The sequence below is a fragment of the Giraffa tippelskirchi genome, chromosome 5 (genome assembly GCF_054371585.1).
Source record: "Giraffa tippelskirchi isolate mGirTip1 chromosome 5, T2T-mGirTip1v1.2.pri, whole genome shotgun sequence".
NCBI classification, from domain to species: Eukaryota; Metazoa; Chordata; class Mammalia; order Artiodactyla; family Giraffidae; genus Giraffa; species Giraffa tippelskirchi.
The window spans coordinates 13,868,037-13,887,429 of record NC_137279.1 but is presented as its reverse complement, the minus strand read 5'-3'; the positions used below and the strand labels follow the sequence as shown (position 1 = coordinate 13,887,429).

At 38.8% G+C, this 19,393-nt stretch overlaps 1 protein-coding gene and 1 non-coding gene across 2 annotated transcripts in view; one reads left to right on the top strand and one right to left on the bottom strand.

Moving 5' to 3' along the window:
- LOC145506823 (uncharacterized) overlaps positions 1 to 19,192 on the top strand; it is a 294,395-nt gene extending 275,203 nt beyond the window's left edge. The window contains exon 4 of the mRNA XM_081492241.1: positions 19,100 to 19,192. The gene's annotated coding sequence lies outside the window, so the exon portion shown is untranslated. The remainder of the gene's footprint in view (positions 1 to 19,099) is intronic.
- Positions 8,070 to 8,142, bottom strand: TRNAW-CCA (transfer RNA tryptophan (anticodon CCA)). Its single transcript has one exon. It is a non-coding gene; the product is annotated as a tRNA-Trp (tRNA).
- Positions 19,193 to 19,393: the final 201 nt, after the last annotated feature.

The window sequence follows — 19,393 nt, the reverse complement described above, 5'->3', positions numbered from 1 at the left end:
GAAAGGATGGAATCATTAGGAAGGAAAAAAGAGAATTCTATTTTAATTTACTATCATTTCAGGAAAATATATTAAGCAGCTGCGGAAGACACACTGCTCTGCGTTCAAAAATCTGTTTCCCGCTCACCACTCTGGGTTCCGGGAATGCTATATTTTCCAGTCCTCCACTGCATCCACATAGGACCAAGAGATTGAAAATTAGCCAATCAGAAGAAGGTAGAAGTGGAAGTAAGGTAGTCTACTTCCAAGCCAGGTCCCTAAGATATTGCAGGAGGTCTTTGTGCATCTCTCTCTTTCCCATCCATGTGACCAGATATGACAGAGCTCCCTCATCAGAAATATTTATAATCAGATTTTGCCTAAGTGGGAAATAGGCATTTATTGTGTTAACCTACTAAGATATTGAGGTTATTTATTATAGCAGTCAATATCCTTTTATCTATACAACAATTTAAAAACTTTTTTTTAAAGTTACACTTTTGGTATTGCTGACACACTTTAAAAAACATAGCCATCCTAACAATATTTATCTTTCAAGACTAACTTACTGTCATTTCAGGATGTAAGTTTCAGGGTCATTGTAATGGCATCAAATCTTAAATTTATGTTTAAAAAGACTAACAATAGATGGAGGAACAAGAGGTTAGTACGTACATACACTTCATGATCTTGTCCTGGTTATGTTGTAGCCTGTCAAGAACACAGGCCTTCTCTCAACCACCCTCTTGGGGCCATCCAAATCCTTAAAGGGTAGAACCTAAAATCTCTAGTGTCAAGGGTTCATGATGTTGCACGTCATTTCTCTGAATGGAATGTCTAAGCAACGATTTACTACCATAACAGAAGCCTCCTGGTCCCAGGATTATGAACAAAATATCATATAAGTGGAGAACGTTACAAGAACACACAAGGAACCTCTTCCAAGTCGGTCTCCTGGACTAAAAGCAAAGACCTCAAAGGCAGCCTGACCAGTTATGAGCTCCTCAGGGGATGTGTTCAAGAAAATTAATTCAACCACAACAAGGAATGTAGACAACAAAACTAATAACTTTTTAATTAATTATCCAAAGTATGAAATGCATCCATACTCAAATAAGTAATAAATAATAGAAAAACAAAAATAAATAATTAAAAAGTAAGTGGGGAGGAAGAGACAAATCTCCCATAGCAAAAATTCCAAATAATTCGTGTTGATACTGTCCCTTCAAGGAGGTGGAATAGAACTCTCCACCCCTTAAGGGTGGACTACACTTAATGGCTTGCTCCCAAAGAGTACAGGACAGGAAAGGGGAAAATAACTCATCAGTGGAGAAACCTGGCAACCAAATGCTTCCTCCAGGTAATCAACACCATCGGCAGGGAGTCATGTCAACAGCATGTACCCTTGATATAATGTGGTAAGAAAGGCCATTTCACCTCTGTGCTCTTCCTTCCAAATTGGTAACCCCAGTGAGATCAAGAAAAACACATCAGACAAAACCAAAGTGAGAGATACTCTACAGAATAGCTGAGCAATACTCAAAACTGTCAAGGTCAGCAAAAACAAGGAGAGTCTGGGAAACTGTCACAGCCAAGAGGAGCCTGAGGAGACACGACAACTAAATGCAGTGTATCTTGTGTGGGATCCTGGAAGAGGTGAAGGTCATTGGAGAAAAACTAGTGATATTTTGATAAAGCAGTTCAGTTCAGTCACTCAGTCGTGTCTGACTCTTTGCAACCCCATGAATTGCAGCACGCCAGGCCTCTCTGTCCATCACCAACTCCAGGAGTCTACCCAAACCCATATCCATCGATTCGGTGATGCCATCCAACCATCTCATCCTCTGTCGTCCCCTTCTCCTCCTGCCCCCAATCCTACCCAGCATTAGGGTCTTTTCCAATGAGTCAGCTCTTCGCAAGAGGTGGCCAAAGTATTGTAGTTTCAGCTTCAACATCAGTCCTTCCAATGAACACACAGGATTGATTTCTTTTAGGATGGATTGATTGGATCTCCTTGCAGTCCAAGGGACTCTCAAGAGTCTTCTCCAACACCACAGTTAAAAAGCATTAATTCTGCAGCACTCAGCTTTCTTCACTGTCCAACTCTCACGTCCATACATGACCATTGGAAAAACCATAGCCTTCACCAGACGGACTTTTGTTGGCAAAGTAATGTCTCTGCTTTTAAATATGCTATCTAGGTTGGCCATAACCTTCCTTCCAAGGAGTAAGCGTCTTTTAATTTCATGGCTGCAATCACCATCTGCGGTGATTTTGGAGCCCCAAAAATAAAGTCTGACACTGTTTCCACTGTTTCCCCATCTATTTCCCATGAAGTGATGGGACCAGATGCCATGATCTTAGTTTTCTGAACGTTGAGCTTTAAGCCAACTTTTTCACTCTCCTCCTTCACCTTCATCAAGAGGCTCTTTAGTTCTTCTTCACTTTCTGCCATAAGGGTGGTGTCATCTGCATATCTGAGGTTATTGATGATTTAGTTAATAATAGCATATGCACATTGGCTCATCAGGCTTCCTAGGTGGTGCTTGTGGTAAAGAACCCGCCTGCCAATGCGGGAGATGTAAGAGATGTGGGTTCGATCCTTGGGTCAGGAAGATCCCCTGGAGGCGGGCATGGCAATCCACTCCAATATTCCTGCCTAGAGAATCCCCATGAACATAGGAGCCTGGCAGGCTACAGTCCACAGGGTAGCACAGAGTCAGACACAACTGAAGTGACTGAGCATGCACACATTGGCTCATCAGCTGTGAGGAATTGATCACAGCGATCTAAAAATCTTAACAGGGGAAACCAGGTGTGGGATACATGCACACTCTCTGCACTATTTTTGTGACTATTCCTAAGAAATCTAGAATTATTCTAGCATAAAAACTTTGTGGTTTTTTTTTAAAACAATTTAGAAAAAATCATTTATTTCTTGAAGAAATATAAGTATATAATTCAGAGCAAAACTGACCATAATCTTCTCTAATTCTCCACCTTTCTGAAACTCACTGGTGGACCATCTCCCAAAATCTATAATCATTCTTCATCTCCATCTGTCTCCCTGGTTACTTTCCTGCCTATATTCCTTCTTTAAGCTCCATCTTCCTTAGTCCAAAATGTTTCCCATCAGACACAGGCCAATGGGAATTTAGTTTTCCCTCTGTTACTACTATTTTTCTTGGGGAAATTAGGTGACCCAATTCTTGTCCTCTGCACACCTTCTCATCTTTGCTTCAGTTCCAGTAAAGGGCTGGGGTGAGCTGTGGGTGTGTTGATCATTCTCAGTCCCATTATATGGACAGATGACTTTAATAAATTAGCAAATTAAGGAGGGAAAGGCAAATTTCTTTGTTTCAGAAAAGCTACTGCAAAGTTAGTGAAGGAGGAAGTAAAGGTGGACCCTTAACTACCACACTTTTTATATTTACTGCCCAATATCATATATTTAATATGAATCAGCAGCTATTAAATATGAAGTGAAAGTCACTGTCATGCCCAACTCTTTGTGACCCCAAGGAATCCTCCAGGCCAGAATACTGGAGTGGGTAGCCTTTCCTTTCTCCAGGGATCTTCCCAACTCAGGGATTGAACCCAGGTCTCCCGCAATGCAGGTGGATTCTTCACCAGCTGAGCCACAAGGGAAGTCCAAGAATACCGGAGTGAGTAGCCTATCCCTTCTCCAGAGGATCTTCCCAACCCAGGAATCAACCCAGGGTCTCTTGCATTACAGGCAAATTTTTTACCAACTGAGCTATCAGGGAAGCCCATTAAATTATGGGAAGCCCATTAAATTAAATATGAAGGGAATTTGATAAATATCTAATTCTCAAGTTGCACATTAGAAAAATAAGGGTCAGATGGCCTCAGTGGCCAGCTCACCACAATGCAGTTAATGACCAGAGGATCCACGACTGTTCAGCTTTTCCTTCTTGCTTCTTTTATGTTCTTCAAACACCAAGTTCAAATTTTTGTCATGATGCAGGAGAGCTACAGGCTTTGATATGGTAATTCTTTCTTGTCAAGTAAGAAACATGGGAAGAGATAAAACAGCAAATGAATACACTAAAAGGGTCAGACTAACCAAATACTGTTATATTCTTTTTGATTTAAAGGCATATCTAGAGATATGTATCCAATAAGGGTCTGAATGAGCAGCATGTCAACCTTCCTGATCAGCCAGCAGCCACTACCTTCTAGCTCCTGGTGTTCAGATGTGTGGAGTTTCTCAGCACCCTCTTAGGTTTCATCCCTCATTAAATACACAGCAACCACTGTTCTCCTTCAGCCTTGGAGAGCTCCAGAAAGCTAACATCTTGTTTGATAACCCCTGTCTTTATCATTTCCTTCAGTAGTCATTCACTCATTTGTTCAGGCATGTGTTTGTTCATCTCCAATTTGCCAAACACTAGGCAAGGTGCTGAAAATACCAACAGAAAATGCATCATCCCTGAAGTCCAGATTCATACGGTCTACTAATTTAAGTGTTATGAGAAGAGTCTGTATCATTCTTCCAGTTATAAACATCAAGTGTCTCTAGACATTGACAAATTTCCTGTGGGAGGAAAAATTGCCCTCTGTTGAGAACCATTGCTATAGCATATTCATAAATCATTCCTTAGTCAAATATTCTCTGCAATTAACCAGAGTTCTTGTTCCATATAGCTCCCTCCTTTCTCATAATCTGTCCTACAAATTTTAGCTACTTTTATCTCCCCAGATTCAGATCTCTAGCTCCTCAACTCAGAAAACTCTGGGTCTATTTGACTTCTCTCTCTCTGGAAAGCCACTGAAAGGCAAAATGAAGTTTTTTTGCAGTTTTGTGGAACAAAAATTAGAGTTTGTAACCATAAGGAATATACCAGGTACCCAGGTGAAAAAACTAGAGGCTATGGATAATAGTAGAATGAGCATAAATACAGCTTTGATTTGGCATAATTTCTAGTTGGATTAAGGTCAGTACCATCCTGTTAGCCTAGTAGAAAGAAAGTGAAATATTTCTGGAGGAAGGCAGTAGCATCTGTAACAGTCATAATTTTTACATAAAAAAGTTCAGTATTCAATCTAAAAATACTAGATACATTGAAAAACAAAACCACAGACTAAAATTCAAGAGAAAAAAGTCTAAAGAGATCTATATGTAATTCAGATGTTAAATTAACTGACCTATACTTTAAATGACTATAATAATACGTAAAAATAGAGATTTAATATTAGAGACTTACCCAAAGTGATTGAAATCTATAAAAAGTAGAAATTATGAAATTTAAAAGTATAGTTTCTGAAATTGTTAACTAATTTCATGAGTTTTAAAGGAAGCTAGACCAGCAGACAAATCGATAGTAAATATTCAAATTAATGACCACAGACAGAATGAAAAACACAGCTCTCCAGCTGCAGTGGGCCTCAGTGAAAATGTTTGAAAAGTTATCATCTATGTGTAATTAGAGTCCCAGGAGAAGAGGATAAAGGGCAAAAATAGTATTTAAGGAGATCATGAATGAGAATGGTCTCATATTGTTAAAAGAAATTAAGGCATAGATTAAAATAAGTCAAAATAGGCTTTAAAGAAAGAAACCATTAAGGATAAAGGGGATACTTACATAAAGACAAAAGGTTTAAGTTAGCACTTGTGAAAATTGTATACACCTAATAAAATAGCCTCAAAATACATAAAGTGAAAACTCTCAGAACTTAGAAATCAACAAAATAAATCATTGAGTGAAAGATTTTAACATATCTCTTACGAAGATCTTCAAGAGAAGATTTTAAGTTCTTTTAGGAATTCATGAACTGAGAAGACCAAATGATCAGAAATACGTACATGTGTAAGATTCAAACAACACAAATAAGTGCAATCAAATAACAGAAAAGTGTACCTCAGATTTATAGAATATATACTTTTCTCAAGCATACAAAAATATTTAGGAAAATTAACCACATACTAGGTTATAAAGCAATTCTTTATTTCCTCTTTCCTTCTTTATTAAAGTATAACTGATGTACAACACCATTAGTTCCTGGTGTACAACACAGGGATTCAATATTTCTATATGTTACAAATGATCATAATGATAAGTCTAGTTATCATCTGTCACTATGCAAAGTTATTACAATATTGTTAACTGTATTCCCCATGCTGTACATTTTATTCCCAAGATTTATTTATTTTGTAACTGGAAGTTTGTACCAACTAGTTCCCATCACCTATTTCACTCATCCTTCTAATCCCTTCTAATCCAGAAACCATCTGTTTGTTCTCTGTATCTATGACTCTATTTCTGTTTTGTTATATTTGTTCATTGGTTTTGGTTTTTAGTTTTCATATACAAGTGAAATCATATATGATATTTATGTTTCTTTAACTTATTTCACTTAGTATAATACTCTGTAGGTCCACTCATGTTGTAACAAATAGCACAATCTTATTCTTTTTATGAGAAGGGGACGACAGAGGATGAGATGGTTGGATGACATCACCGACTCAATGGACATGGGTTTGGGTAGACTTCGGGAGTTGGTGATGGACAGAGAGGCCTGGTGTGCTGCAGTTCATGGGGTCGCAAAGAGTCGGACACGACTGAGCGACTGAACTGAACTAATATGTCACTGTGTATATAAGACAAAGAATGGACAAGATCTTTATGGAGAATATTTTAAAACTCTATTAAAAGATATCAGAAAGTGTTACTAAATAGATCATGTTCATTTATGGAGAGTACACAAGATTTTGAAGATGCCAGCTGCCATCAAATTAGGTTTGTACTTAGGACACTTTTCATAAATTTTCTGATAGGATTATTTTTGGAGCTTTTGACAAATTGATTTAAAATTATGTAGAAAAATCAATTTACATGAAAAGATAAATCTGCAGAGAAAAGAGGGAGATACTTTATCAGATATGAACAATCAACAATAAAAGGAGAGGTCTGTCACAGGAACATTATGCCAATGAAAGAGAAAGGGAAATTAGAACACCTTATTTATGACTGAGAAATTGGCATATGCTAGTGGTGGTCCCTCTGAAACATGGAGAAGGGGATGAATTATTAGATGGTATTGGGAAAAATCACCTCACTGGATAGAGAAAAATAAATGTGGATCCCTAATTCATACTATATATAAAAATAAAATTAGAATGGACTGAGTGAGAGCTCATGCTATGAAGTTTGTAAAGAAAACAAAGAAGGTATCTTTGTGACTTAAGCTTTAAATATCTTATCGTAAGATAAAAAGGGAAAAACATGAATTTTCCTATAGCACAATTAGGATTGCTGTTCCACAAAATTGAGAACAGACTGACTGGGGACAATTACGATGTCTAAAAATGAAAAAGGGTTATTATCTAGTGTTTATACAGAGTAACTGTGAACCAAAGAGGGAGTGACAACGCACAATAGAAAAGGGGAAAAGAACGTGAATTAGCAAGTCTCAGAAGACTAAACCCCAGTGGTTAACGTGTTTAAGAGATGTCCATGTCAGTAATAATTAGGGAATAAATAAATGAGAATTACAAGGAAAAATTCCTAATTTATATACATCAAATTGGCAAAAAGTAGAGGGTTGGATGATGCCAAATATTGGTGAGAACAGAAACTCTTAACTCCCCCAAGGAAATGCAGACTGGTGTGGCCATTGGAAAAGCAGTCTGGCAGCATGGAGGGAAATTTGATCCCTATATACTACTGGAGCCAAAATTTGTGTACTTCTATGTATTTACTCCATAGAAACCTATGAGGGGTTATATATTAGAATATTCACCTCATCTCTGATCGTGGTAGCATACTACCAGGGGTCTGTTACTAGAACATAGATAAAGGATCCTTTGGAAACACACACTGGAACACTCCGCTGCAGTCAGTACTAATGGCTCCAATGCACATACAGCCACATGTGTACAGCTAGAAACTCAATGGGAAGTGACAAAAAGGAAGAAACAACTTATGCTCTAGCATGAGTGAGTGAAGTCGCTCAGTCGTGTCCAACTCTTTGCGACCCAATGGACTGTAGCCTACCAGGCTCCTCCGTCCATGGGATTCTCCAGGCAAGAATACTGGAGTGGGTTGCCGTTTCCTTCTCCAGGGGATCTTCCTGACCCAGGGATCGAACCCGGGTCTCCTGCATTGGAGGCAGACGCTTTAACCTCTGAGCCACCAGGGAAGTCCTATGCTCTAGCATATTATCATTTATATAAATTAAAATGTATAGGGACACAAAATTATATTATGATTATATTAGCCAACTCTGACTGTCATAACAAAATACCACCGAATAGGTAGCTTAAACAGTAGGGATATGTTTTCTCATAGTTTTAGAGGCTGCAAGTCTAAGATCACGGTAGCAGCATGGTGGGGCTCTGGTGAGAGCTCTCTTCTTAGCTTGGAGATGACTGCTGTCTCATGGGAGGAGGGAGGCTGGGTGAGAGGGAAGGAAGGAGAGAGAGAGAGAGAATATCATCCCCTTACAAAGCTACAGTTCTATTGGATTAGGGCCTCACCTTTATAACTTCATGTATTCTTATACTTCCTAAAGACCCTAGCTCCACTTACACAGTCACATTGGGAATTAGGCCTTCGACATATGAATTGGGAAGAGACATAATCCAGTCCATAGCATTCCACCCTAAGCCCCCACCCCAAATGTGTGTCCTTATTCCATACAGAATACAGTTATTTCATTCCAATAGCTCCCAAAGTCTTAACTCATTCCAGTGTCAACTCTACACTTGAAAGTTTTATCTAAATATCATTGAAGTTAGGTACGTTTGAGACTTAAAGTACGATTCATCCTGAGGCAAAATTCTTCTCCATATGTGAACTGTAGAACTGGACATGTTAACGTGTTTCCAAAATACAATGGTAGGCAGGTATGTGTGATTAGTCATTCAGCTATGTCCAAATCTTTGTGACCCCAGGAAATGTAACCCACCAGGCTCTTCTTTCCATGGGACTCTCTAGGCAAGAATACTGGAGTGGGTAGCCATTTCCTTCCCTAGAGTCATCTTCCCAACCCAGGGATCGAACCAGGGTCTCCTGCATTGCAGGTGGATTCTTTACCCTCTGAGCCAGCAGAGAAGTCCAGGCAGGTATAGCATGGATATTCCTATTCCCAAAGGAAGACATCAGAAGGAAGGAAGGGATGATGGATCTCAAGCAAGTCCAAAACCTAGTAAGGCAAATATTATTTGATCTTAATTCTCAAATATAATCCTCTTTTCTTCAGTACTTTGCAAGGTCCCCACCTCTGAGGCATGGGTGGGGGTCATGTTGACCCACTGACACTGGGGAGATTGTCCCATTTTTTGAAATGGAGGAAAAAGTCTTGCGCATGAACTTGTGGTAGGAGTGACAGTGACACAATTTGATACAAGGCAATCATTTTTTAATTTCATGGCCATGAAATTAAAAGATGCTTGCTCCTTGGAAGAAAAGCTATGACAAACCTAGATAGCATATTAAAAAGCAGAGACATTATTTTGCTGACAAAGGTCCATCTAGTCAAAGCTATGGTTTTTCCAGTAGTCACGTATGGATGTGAGAGTTGGACCATAAAGAAAGCTGAAGGCTGAAGAAGTGATGCTTTTGAACTGTGATGCTGGAGAAGACTCTTAAGAGTCCTCTTGAACCACAAGGAGATCAAACTAGTCCATCCTGAAGGAAATCAGTCCTGAATATTCATTGGAAGGAGTTATGCTGAAGCTGAAGCTCCAATACTTTGGCCACCTGATGCGAAGAACTGACTCATTGGAAGAGACCCTGATGCTGGGAAAAATTGAAGGCAGGAGAAGAAGGGGAAGACAGAGGATGAGAAGGTTGGATGGCATGAGTTTGAACAAGCTCTGGAAGTTGGTGATGGACAGGAAAGCCTGGTGTGCTACAGTCCATGGGGTCTCAAAGAGTCGGACACCACTGAGCGACTGAACTGACCTGAATCATCTTTTAGAGATACATATATAACTGACACATCAAACAAAGTAGAGTGGGTATCTGTATAGGAGGGAGGAAAATGGGAATGTGAATAGGGAATGAAGAGAAAAAAATATTAAACAAGGACGAGACTTTGCATGAAGCTGGGATCGTAGCATACAGTGAACAGAGAAGTAGGATTACCCCATCTTTGGGCACTTGAGATCCAAATAGGAAAAATGAATCTAGCCTCCTCCCTTTTCACCTTGTGCCTGCATAATTAGTTACAGCTCATAAGAATTCTCCTTGTGTGACCTTCTGCCATGGAAATTGAGAAAACAACTCCTGTGAAATGTTGATGACTTGGCTGGATTTTTACTTTTCCAGATGAGCTGCAGAAACAAGTAAATTTATTTATGGTAAGAGAGAACATCTAAATGTTAATTATTCCAAAAGGAAAAAGAGGCAGAGGGGAGAGTGTATCAACAACTCATTTCATTATTTGGCAGGAAGTGGGAAAAGCAGTGGGGAAGGGAGAGTAGGGTTTCCATTCGTTGACTGGCTCATTAGGATTCTTCTTGCTCTGCATTAAGTTTTGTCAGTTGCATGTTTAGGTTCTAGTCTTCCCCCCGCCAGGCATGTCTTATCCTGCCTTACAGCCCCGAGCTGTAAGCGTTGCATTAGGTGCTCCGCAAATGGCTTGCCCGGTGGCTCAGACAGTAAAGAATCTGCCTGCAATGGAGGAGACCTGAGTTCAATCCCTGGGCCAGGAAGATCCCCTGGAGAAGGGAATGACAACCCAGTCCGGTATTCTTGCCTGGAGTATCCCAAGGACAGAGGAGCCTGGCGGGCTGCAGTCTGTGGCATCACAAAGAGTCAAACACAACTGAGTGACTCAACAATAGCAGCAACTGACTAGAGCAATTTTCCAAGAAGCCTTATCCCTGCCTGGAAATACTACAGCAGCAGCATCTGAGCCAGTGTGGTTGGCCTCTAGGATGACAGAAAACAAGTTTGAATACTCTATTTTCAAAATAAAGGACTATCTTGGTTGAATTCTAGCCTGGCATCTAGAGCATATAAGTTCTTCTAAAAATAATGAAAAATATCTGTGCCCCTGTTGGCTGGATGAAGTTATATGTGAAAGGGTCTCAGTACAATAATAAAAATTTTTCATATTCTTTTCTTCAAATGTAGAGTTCTAATATTTTATTAATGCTTGGACATTTAATTTTTGCATTTTAGACTAAGCTCACCGTATTTGGGGATTCAGTCTTTTCAGTGGCTCTCCTACAATTTGAAAATCTCTGTTCAGTCTGAGGAGTAAGTTTTGTCTTCGTTTCTTGTTCTCAGATTAAGACATCCTGATTTATTTCTTTGGCTCACAGGGGATTTAGTGTTTATTTCTTTTTTTAATTGCCACTAAGAGACTAAGCATAAACTGTTCGTTAACTTCTAGCAAGAACCATAATGAAGAAGCATTAAACATGAAGTTTAATAACATGATATTACTTAGCAGCCATACTTGCTTGTGTTTGGGGGTATATAAATGAATATAAACAGTACTTCTAAGAAATAAACAATGATACAGAAAAAGATAATAAACTTTCTGGAGCAGATTCAGGGCAGGGCATTTTTTTCCCTGAACACTCAGTTGTAAATTTTCCATGCAGTTTTCTTTGCAGACTGAGAATTATGTGCCAGGCTTTTGGATTTGTGATCTAACTATTTAATCTCCTTGCTCCAAAAGTTAGAAATCCATGTGGCAGCTGATCCAAGATTGGGAATACAACTAGAACTTCTGATTTTTGCTTGGATTTAAGAATTATAGCAAATTTAGAAAATGGAAACAATAGAACCTGTTTTCAGAAAGAATATGGTATGTTTGGTTTGGGGCACATGAAGTCTAAGATGCCCATAGAATCTTTAACCCTAACCCTAACCTCATTATAACTGAGCCAGAGCAATTGGCTGAACAAGACAGAAGTGTGAGATAGAATTTCTGTTTTGGGACTCACTGATATTGAGCTATTATTATATCTCAATATTGAGCTATTATTATATGTCAAACAGTATTGCACATGTATTAATGCATTTTACAGGTGAGGAAACCAACGTCAGAAGGGTTGAATAAACATCCTGAGGTCCCAGAGCTAAATAAAAGGCAAGCTGGGATTCAAACCTAACATTTATTGGGTTGCCTGGTTATCAATGACCTTGCTGAAAAAAAGAAATCCTAGAGGGACAGGACATGTGGAAAGGAGTGAATGTCTTTTCGAGTCTACTAACCTATACTTTCTATGGGTATTTTGATTAGTATTTATAAAGGAAGCAGTTAATAAGTTTGGAGTTATGATATGACACTGTTTTAGTAAGAGCAGTACTTTATTGAGCTACTAAAAGAACAAATCTGATTTAGTTAAGAAGTTTAAGAGCTCCAAGATAAATTCCATACAATGAGTAATCTTGAAATGCAATATTGTAGAAATTTCCTAAATCAGATTGTTGCTATGAAGAAGGTAATTCTGCAACATGTATAATGATGCTTTCTCCATGCTGTTGACAACGTTTGTGAGAAATGCACCTTCAGGGCTTCCCTGGTGGTCCACTGGTTAAGAATCCTCTTGCCAGTGCAGGGGACACAGGTTTAATCCCTGGTCCAGGAAGATACCACATGTCGTGGAGCCATTCAGCACGTGCACTGCAGCCACTGAGCCTGTGCTCTAGAGCCCATGCTCTGCAACAAGAGCAGCCACTGCAATAAGAGATCCATGCACTGCAGCAAGAGCAGCCCTGGCTTGCCACAACTAGAGAAAGCCCACATGTAGCAATGAAGACCCAGTTCAGCCATAAAGAAAGAAATGCACCTTCAACAGTCTCACGAGTTCATCAAATTTCTGGTGTTAGGTGAATCAGTATTGGAACCAACCAGCCCTTTAAGTGCACCTTGGATAAATGGATCCTTCTGTGATAGGTCAGCACATGTCACTTTTCCCATTGCCAGAGTTTTAGTAGAAATATTTTAGATGCCTTGGAGTCTCATATCTCACTTCTACCTCTAAGTCTTGAAAGCCTCCTTCTGTCCACATTGGGGACAAGAAACAAACCTCTTTGTTCCTCAGACTTTCATTGTTATTTTAGTTTCCCCTTCCTTGGCATCCATGCCAGTGCATTTTATGAGAACTGGCTGTACAGTATCAGTGAAAAATTGACGACGACTTCTATTTGAGCCAAAAAATTTTCAAGAGCACTGAAGTTCAGAACTCTCCATTTTGCTTGTTTTCAGATGGAATACAGACCCCTCACAATCTGAATCCTAGGCAGCTGCCTGGGCAATACTGGGCATTTATTTCAGTGCCAGGCTAAATAGACAGAAGATCTACTTAGATATTAAATCTGTTCCAGTTTTGGGAGGAGTTGTTACCAGTTGCTTACAATGGTTCTTTACATTTCTATTGCTGGCAATTATTACTTTACTTATAGAAATCCTAATCCATTCTGCCAAAGATTTGGGAATGAATCGATCTTAATAATATTTCTTGGGAGGGAGGTGGGTGGGGGGTCCAGGAAGGGGAACACATGTAAACCCATGGCTGATTCATGTCAATGTATGGCAGAAACTATTACAATATTGTAAAGTAATTAGCCCCCAACTAAAATAAATAAATTTATTTAAAAAATAATAATAATAATATTTCTTAATTAAATTAAATGGCACTTTAATTAATTAATTAAATGGCACTTACAAGTAAAAACCCAGCTTAAGTTACTAACACATACAGTAATAGAAACTAAAACTATCAAGATAATAACAGAAATCAAAAGGCACAAAAGCCCCTGACCTGTGTAACTGAAAAACCCCAGTTAAGTAGCTTCTAATGGATTCACATTCTTCAACTGTGATTTTTTTTTACCTCATGTCTAATATTTCTACTTCAGCTTTTAATTAAAGCAAAAGAATGCATGCAAAATAAGAAGCATATTTTTAAAGTGAAATAAGAAGGAGTGACTTCTGAAATGGAATCAATATTTATCAATTAATAGCTTTGTGGGAAATTCTAGAGTTGGGAGTTTAGTAGAGGGACGTATTGTGTTCTTGTCAAAATTACGACGTAGTGATACTGTCTCACTAGCATTCCCTCTAGTTCCTCAAGACAGATAATCATCCATCCATCCATCATTTCCTAAGACATAGTTATTTGGGGCCTAGTATATTCCAGGTACTGTTTGAGTGCTGAAAACACAAAAACACAGCTTCTTCCTTGGAGAAGAAAGGCAACTGAGTCAAAAATTACAGGACAATATTCCTTAGCTACCCAGAGTCCCTTGTTTCAAGGCAAGATCCAGGTCTGCCTCCCCAGGATAGTAAACCAGGGACCTGGAGCTTTCCCTTTTGTTCCTATTAACTCCAGTAATAAAAGATAAATGATTTTTTTCTTTCATATGGAACGTAGAACTCATTATCACAAGTGGTATCACAAAAGCAAAAGGATCAAGATAAATTCATGTCTGATGCTCGCAGTTGACTCCAAATGGAAACTAGGACACCCCTAACTTTTGAAAGTGATGACAAGAACAACCTTGTTCTTCCATGTCCCTTCAGAACCACTGTCACCAGGAGAATATGGGGTAGTACAGAGAGGGACAAGAGAAAGAAATAAATGAAAAGTTTCGAATACAGTTCAACACTTTAGGTTTCCATACTGGGGAACTTAACTTTTTTTTCCAAGTTGTGATGCGGAGACACTTAGAAATTACCATGGCCTTTTTCTGGAGAGAAAATTATACCAGGAAGAAAATAATGCTTTTGAGAAAAACTGGAAAATGACCTAGTTGTTATCTGAATGACACACAGACATGAGTAATCTCTTTATTAGCGTCTCTATTGCTTCAAAGAAGGGAAACAAAATCTGAACCAAAGGGTGAAAAAATACATGTATTTTCACTGATAAACCTAAATGCAAGATGATGACAACGTCATACCTTTTAAAAGATTGCTTCCTTTTAAGGCCTTGAGCTTCAATCCGACTGGTTGAATATGTGTCCTCTGTTGTGTTGCTTCTCTCATCTTTCCCAGACACGCAGACCTCCCAGCACAAGTGTGTATGTTCTATCTGACTAGATTTAAAGTGCTAATGGATAGAGCTTTTGGATTGGGGACCTGGCAGGCTGTTTTTCATGTTTCCTGATAAAACATGGAAAAACACCTCCACAGTCTTCCAAAATATGACATGTGGTAGATGCATTCAGTTTTCCACTACACTGCAACCACACTATAATACGACTAACCATGGCATCGGAGATCAGTTTAATACCATCCCATCCTCTAGCCAATGATATTTTAAAAAGTAAGTTTGGTGTCCAAACAATTGTAAAACTCACAATATGGGACTTATGGATATGATAGCGAGGTCCCAGTGAACCAGGAGTCACTATGTAATTCTTAAGATTTAAAAAGTAAACTTCCTCCATGGAGTATAAGAGCACACTCTTTGTGGATATGGGCAAACTAATGATTTTGGCAGTCCTCTTTTTTTCTCCTTGTTCAAAAATTACTCAAGTTCTGAGTGCATGCAAGAGGCCTCAGCAGTCTCGAGTCCTTGGAACACTGCACATGGCCACTTTTAACCAGCACAATATCATACGCATAGCATAGTAGCATAATGAGCTATCCTTGTTTCCAAATTGTGGGAGGGATGCTTAGAATTTGACCCTAAATGTTGTCCTTTTGGCTTTAATTCTTTCTGGACAGATAATGTCAAGGTGAACAGGAGAATCAGAATGAAACAAACTTGCATTTCTGCCAAATACTGAATCAATAATCCTTTGGGAAGAAAGCTTTGAAGCCTATTGATTGTAAGAGCCAATAGGGGAACGATGATGTACACTCATTATGCAAATATAGTATTTTACCGGACTCTTAAGAGGGGCTTCTCAACCCAGGTTTTTCTCCTTTTAGGCAAGGCCACCATTTGGGCTTCATTGCACAGTGTTTAATCTCTGTCCTTGAAGTTCACAGATTAACTTGCTCTGTGATTTCCTCCCTCTGACAGCCTCTGGCTGTGTTTTTACTGCCTTAACAGCTACTGGCAGGCAGCTTGTCTCCCACATTCACTACAGAGTAAACAGGAATTTGGTCCCAGGGTAACTGGCTGCTCTCCAGCCTAAGAATGCAAGTTATTCATGAGCCCAGTGGGCTTGCTTCTGCTTCAATGTAGACTCTTTTCACTCCGGAGCACAAGGACAAAAAGAGCTGTGAAGGTTTTGGATCTCGAGGATTATTCTTTGTAAACATGTGACAACCGGTGTTTCTTTTCCCCAGCTATTTGCTAACCTTCCCCCACCTCTTCTACCATCTTACAGTTCATGGTGATTACCAGAAATTTACCAAAGAAACAGCCATGAAATGGCATATTTCTTTCAAAAATATAACTGACTCAATAAACACATCTGGGTGCGTTATTATCTTGGAGAAAGAATTGGTTTACAAAACTTTTAAAATTAAATCTTCATGAGAATGTGGGGGTAAGTGCCAAATGAGTTTGTGAGCATGTAGATTAATGATAATTAAAAAAAAAAAAAAGAAAACAATGGAGGAAAAAAAAAACAGCTTCAAGGGTAAGTGTATATATAGTTTGAAATTTGAGTTGGTGAATACTAGATTTAAAGTCTACCCAAAATTAAGAGATTTAAACAAAATTTAAAAAGACAAAAAGAGTTATTAATTTATGACCATTGGGAGAAGGTTAAGATTTCCTGCTCCTTGAAGATAAGGCACTTAAAAGACTGTTATCTGAAGGGTTCATACTTTTACCCTGGATATCATACTTTCTGAATTCTTTCATGAACCACACTACAAACAAGACTCTAGTATTTGATACTATAGCCCTAAAATCTGCTTAGCAGAGACACTAACAATTGTTTGAGATTTAGGAAAAAGAGAAAATGTTTCATTCCTTCAGTTTACTCAAAGTCATGCGATGAATGTACAACACACAGCGTATTAAATATATTACACACCCTGATTTATTTAGATATTTATTAGTATTTGCTGAAAACCCGAATGGAGTTATTTTGTATTTTTGGAATGTAATTTACAGTACCAATTCTTTCATATTTCAGTTCCCAATCAGCATGTGGGCTTCCCCTGTGGCTCAGCTGGTAAAGAATCTGCTTGCAACGCAGGAGACCTGGGTTCGATCCCTGGGTTGGGAAGATCCCCTGGAGAAGGGAAAGGCTACCCACTCCAGTATTCTGGCCTGGAGAATTCCATGGACTGTATAGTCCATGGGATTGCAAAGAGTTGGACATGACTGAGTGACTTTCACATTTTCACTTTCAATCAGCGTGTGGCAGTTTCTCTCTTTCTTGATGATGAGTCGAACTTTTGATCAGCACTTGCCAACTGTGTGGAATCTTCCAAAACAGACCTGTGGAGATTGGAAGAGATCTATTTTTATTAGTGAGTGAAATAAAATATTAGCTAACTTTAACATGTCACCTGTAGCTTTTAAGACCAGTATATTTCATAGTTCAAACATTTGTGTTCCAGGCACTGGAAGCTATAAAATTGAATGATGTGTGATTTTTGCCCTTAAGGAGATTTCAGTCCAGTGGAGAATATAGAAACACAAACATTAATGATAAAGTATAAGTGCAATAAAGGGGAATGTAATAAACTGCCATGGAAATACTGATGAAAAAGACATTCATCCTGAAAGGGAGATTGGTGAAGGCGAGTCTAGCAGATGCGGCGCTGTCTGAGCTTGGCCTTGAAGCCTGTATTGCAGGAGGTGGAGGGAGGGGATGGGGAAGGGGCTTCAGGCAGAGGGGCAATGTGGACAGAGGTGTGAGGCGTGAACTTCTGGGCAGTGTTGAGAGGAGAGGTACTGGAGCAAGAGGTCTCCTGTGCGAAGGGCATCTGCGTACACACGACATGGTTTCAAGGTCCTGTAGATGGTCAGGAGTCTTCAGAGCAAGTAGCATAATCAGGTCCAGGTGCCATTTGGTGTTTTACATGAGAAGAATCTAAACATTTGTTAAATGTTCACAAAGCATATATCCATCTGATTTGTACATTTGGCTGTGGATTATTATCCCATTATTACCAATCTTGTTCCTTAAAGATTCAGAAAATTCTTTGTAACTAAAACCCTCTGCCTGGGGATATGTGAAGAGTAGGATAAAACTAAACAGGCTTATAATGTTCTGCACTAATACCAGCTTGAGCAAGATTGCACTCTTCAGACTTTCTTACAGGCTCAGACTTTCTCTCTTCAGACCAGCTGCAGGTACATCAGAAAAGCCAGATATGAGTTCCAAGGTTTTATTGCAGCTGCCAAGCCAGCTATGCTCTCTTTGGCAAACCGCTTGACTTCTTTAAGTCTCAATTGCTTTGTCTGTAAAATGGTAGGTTGGAAGAGTGGACGAAGATGATTATACCTACTTTTTCCAGAGCCTCATGAAATTAAATGAAATTAATCAAGTGATCTAATAGATGCAAAATTTTTTGAAACTGTGAAGTATCACAAAAGATACAGGGTTATGGTTATATTTATCAAAGACCAGTAATGACAACAATTATTTATTAAGTATTTGTTGTGCCAGCACTGTTCTATGTTCTTTACCTATGTGATCTCATTTAATCCTCTCAACAATCCTATAATGGAGGTTTTAAAAAAAAGGAAGCTGGGCTTGATAAGGTTAAAAATTCACGAGCAATAGAGCCAGAAGTTAGACCCATGCTTTTCTGACTACAGGCCTAGGCTCTTAACCACAACTTCCCCATCAATCTTTGCAGAATTTTTACTTCTTCCTTTAAAGTCCAGACAACTGACAAGAGATCAGCAACAAATGATAATTTCAGAGTTACTAGGCTAAAGTTGATCAAGTGTTTCTTCTTATTAATGCTATCTGAATTAGGAATCGAGAGATGGAAATTAAAAATGTAATTCCTTGCCCTTTATTCCAGATAGGAACACTAGCTATGGATTGGCCAAAACATACATATGGGTTTTTCTGTAACATCTTATGGAAAAATCTGAGTGAAATTTTTGGCCAGCTGATTATTGTTGACTACAAATATAATGTGCTATGAATTTTTGTTGTGAAAATACAACTCAAGGAAAAATATAAAATAGGAGTCAGTTTTTCAGGGAGGCAAAACTGCACAAATTTTAAAGTTATTCTTTTTCTTGTTTTGCTCTTTAAAGACTACGTTGCTAATAGTGGAACGCACAGAAAACCTGGAATGCTTGTACCCAGACTTCTACTGCAATATCTGAAGATCCATCTCCCCTTAAACAGTGAGTAAAGATGGTGTTACTTTCAGGTCTGTGAGAAAACTGAAAAAAGGTACAACTGTCTTTCCACAATGTTGCTGAGCATTTGAAGACATTGTACAGGTCCAGGAGTGGTGAAGCTTTGAAAAGCAGTGGAATGCACTGTTACACATTTGATATAGATCCAGTAGAAACTCTGGCTTGGTTTAATTATGCACAGTGTTG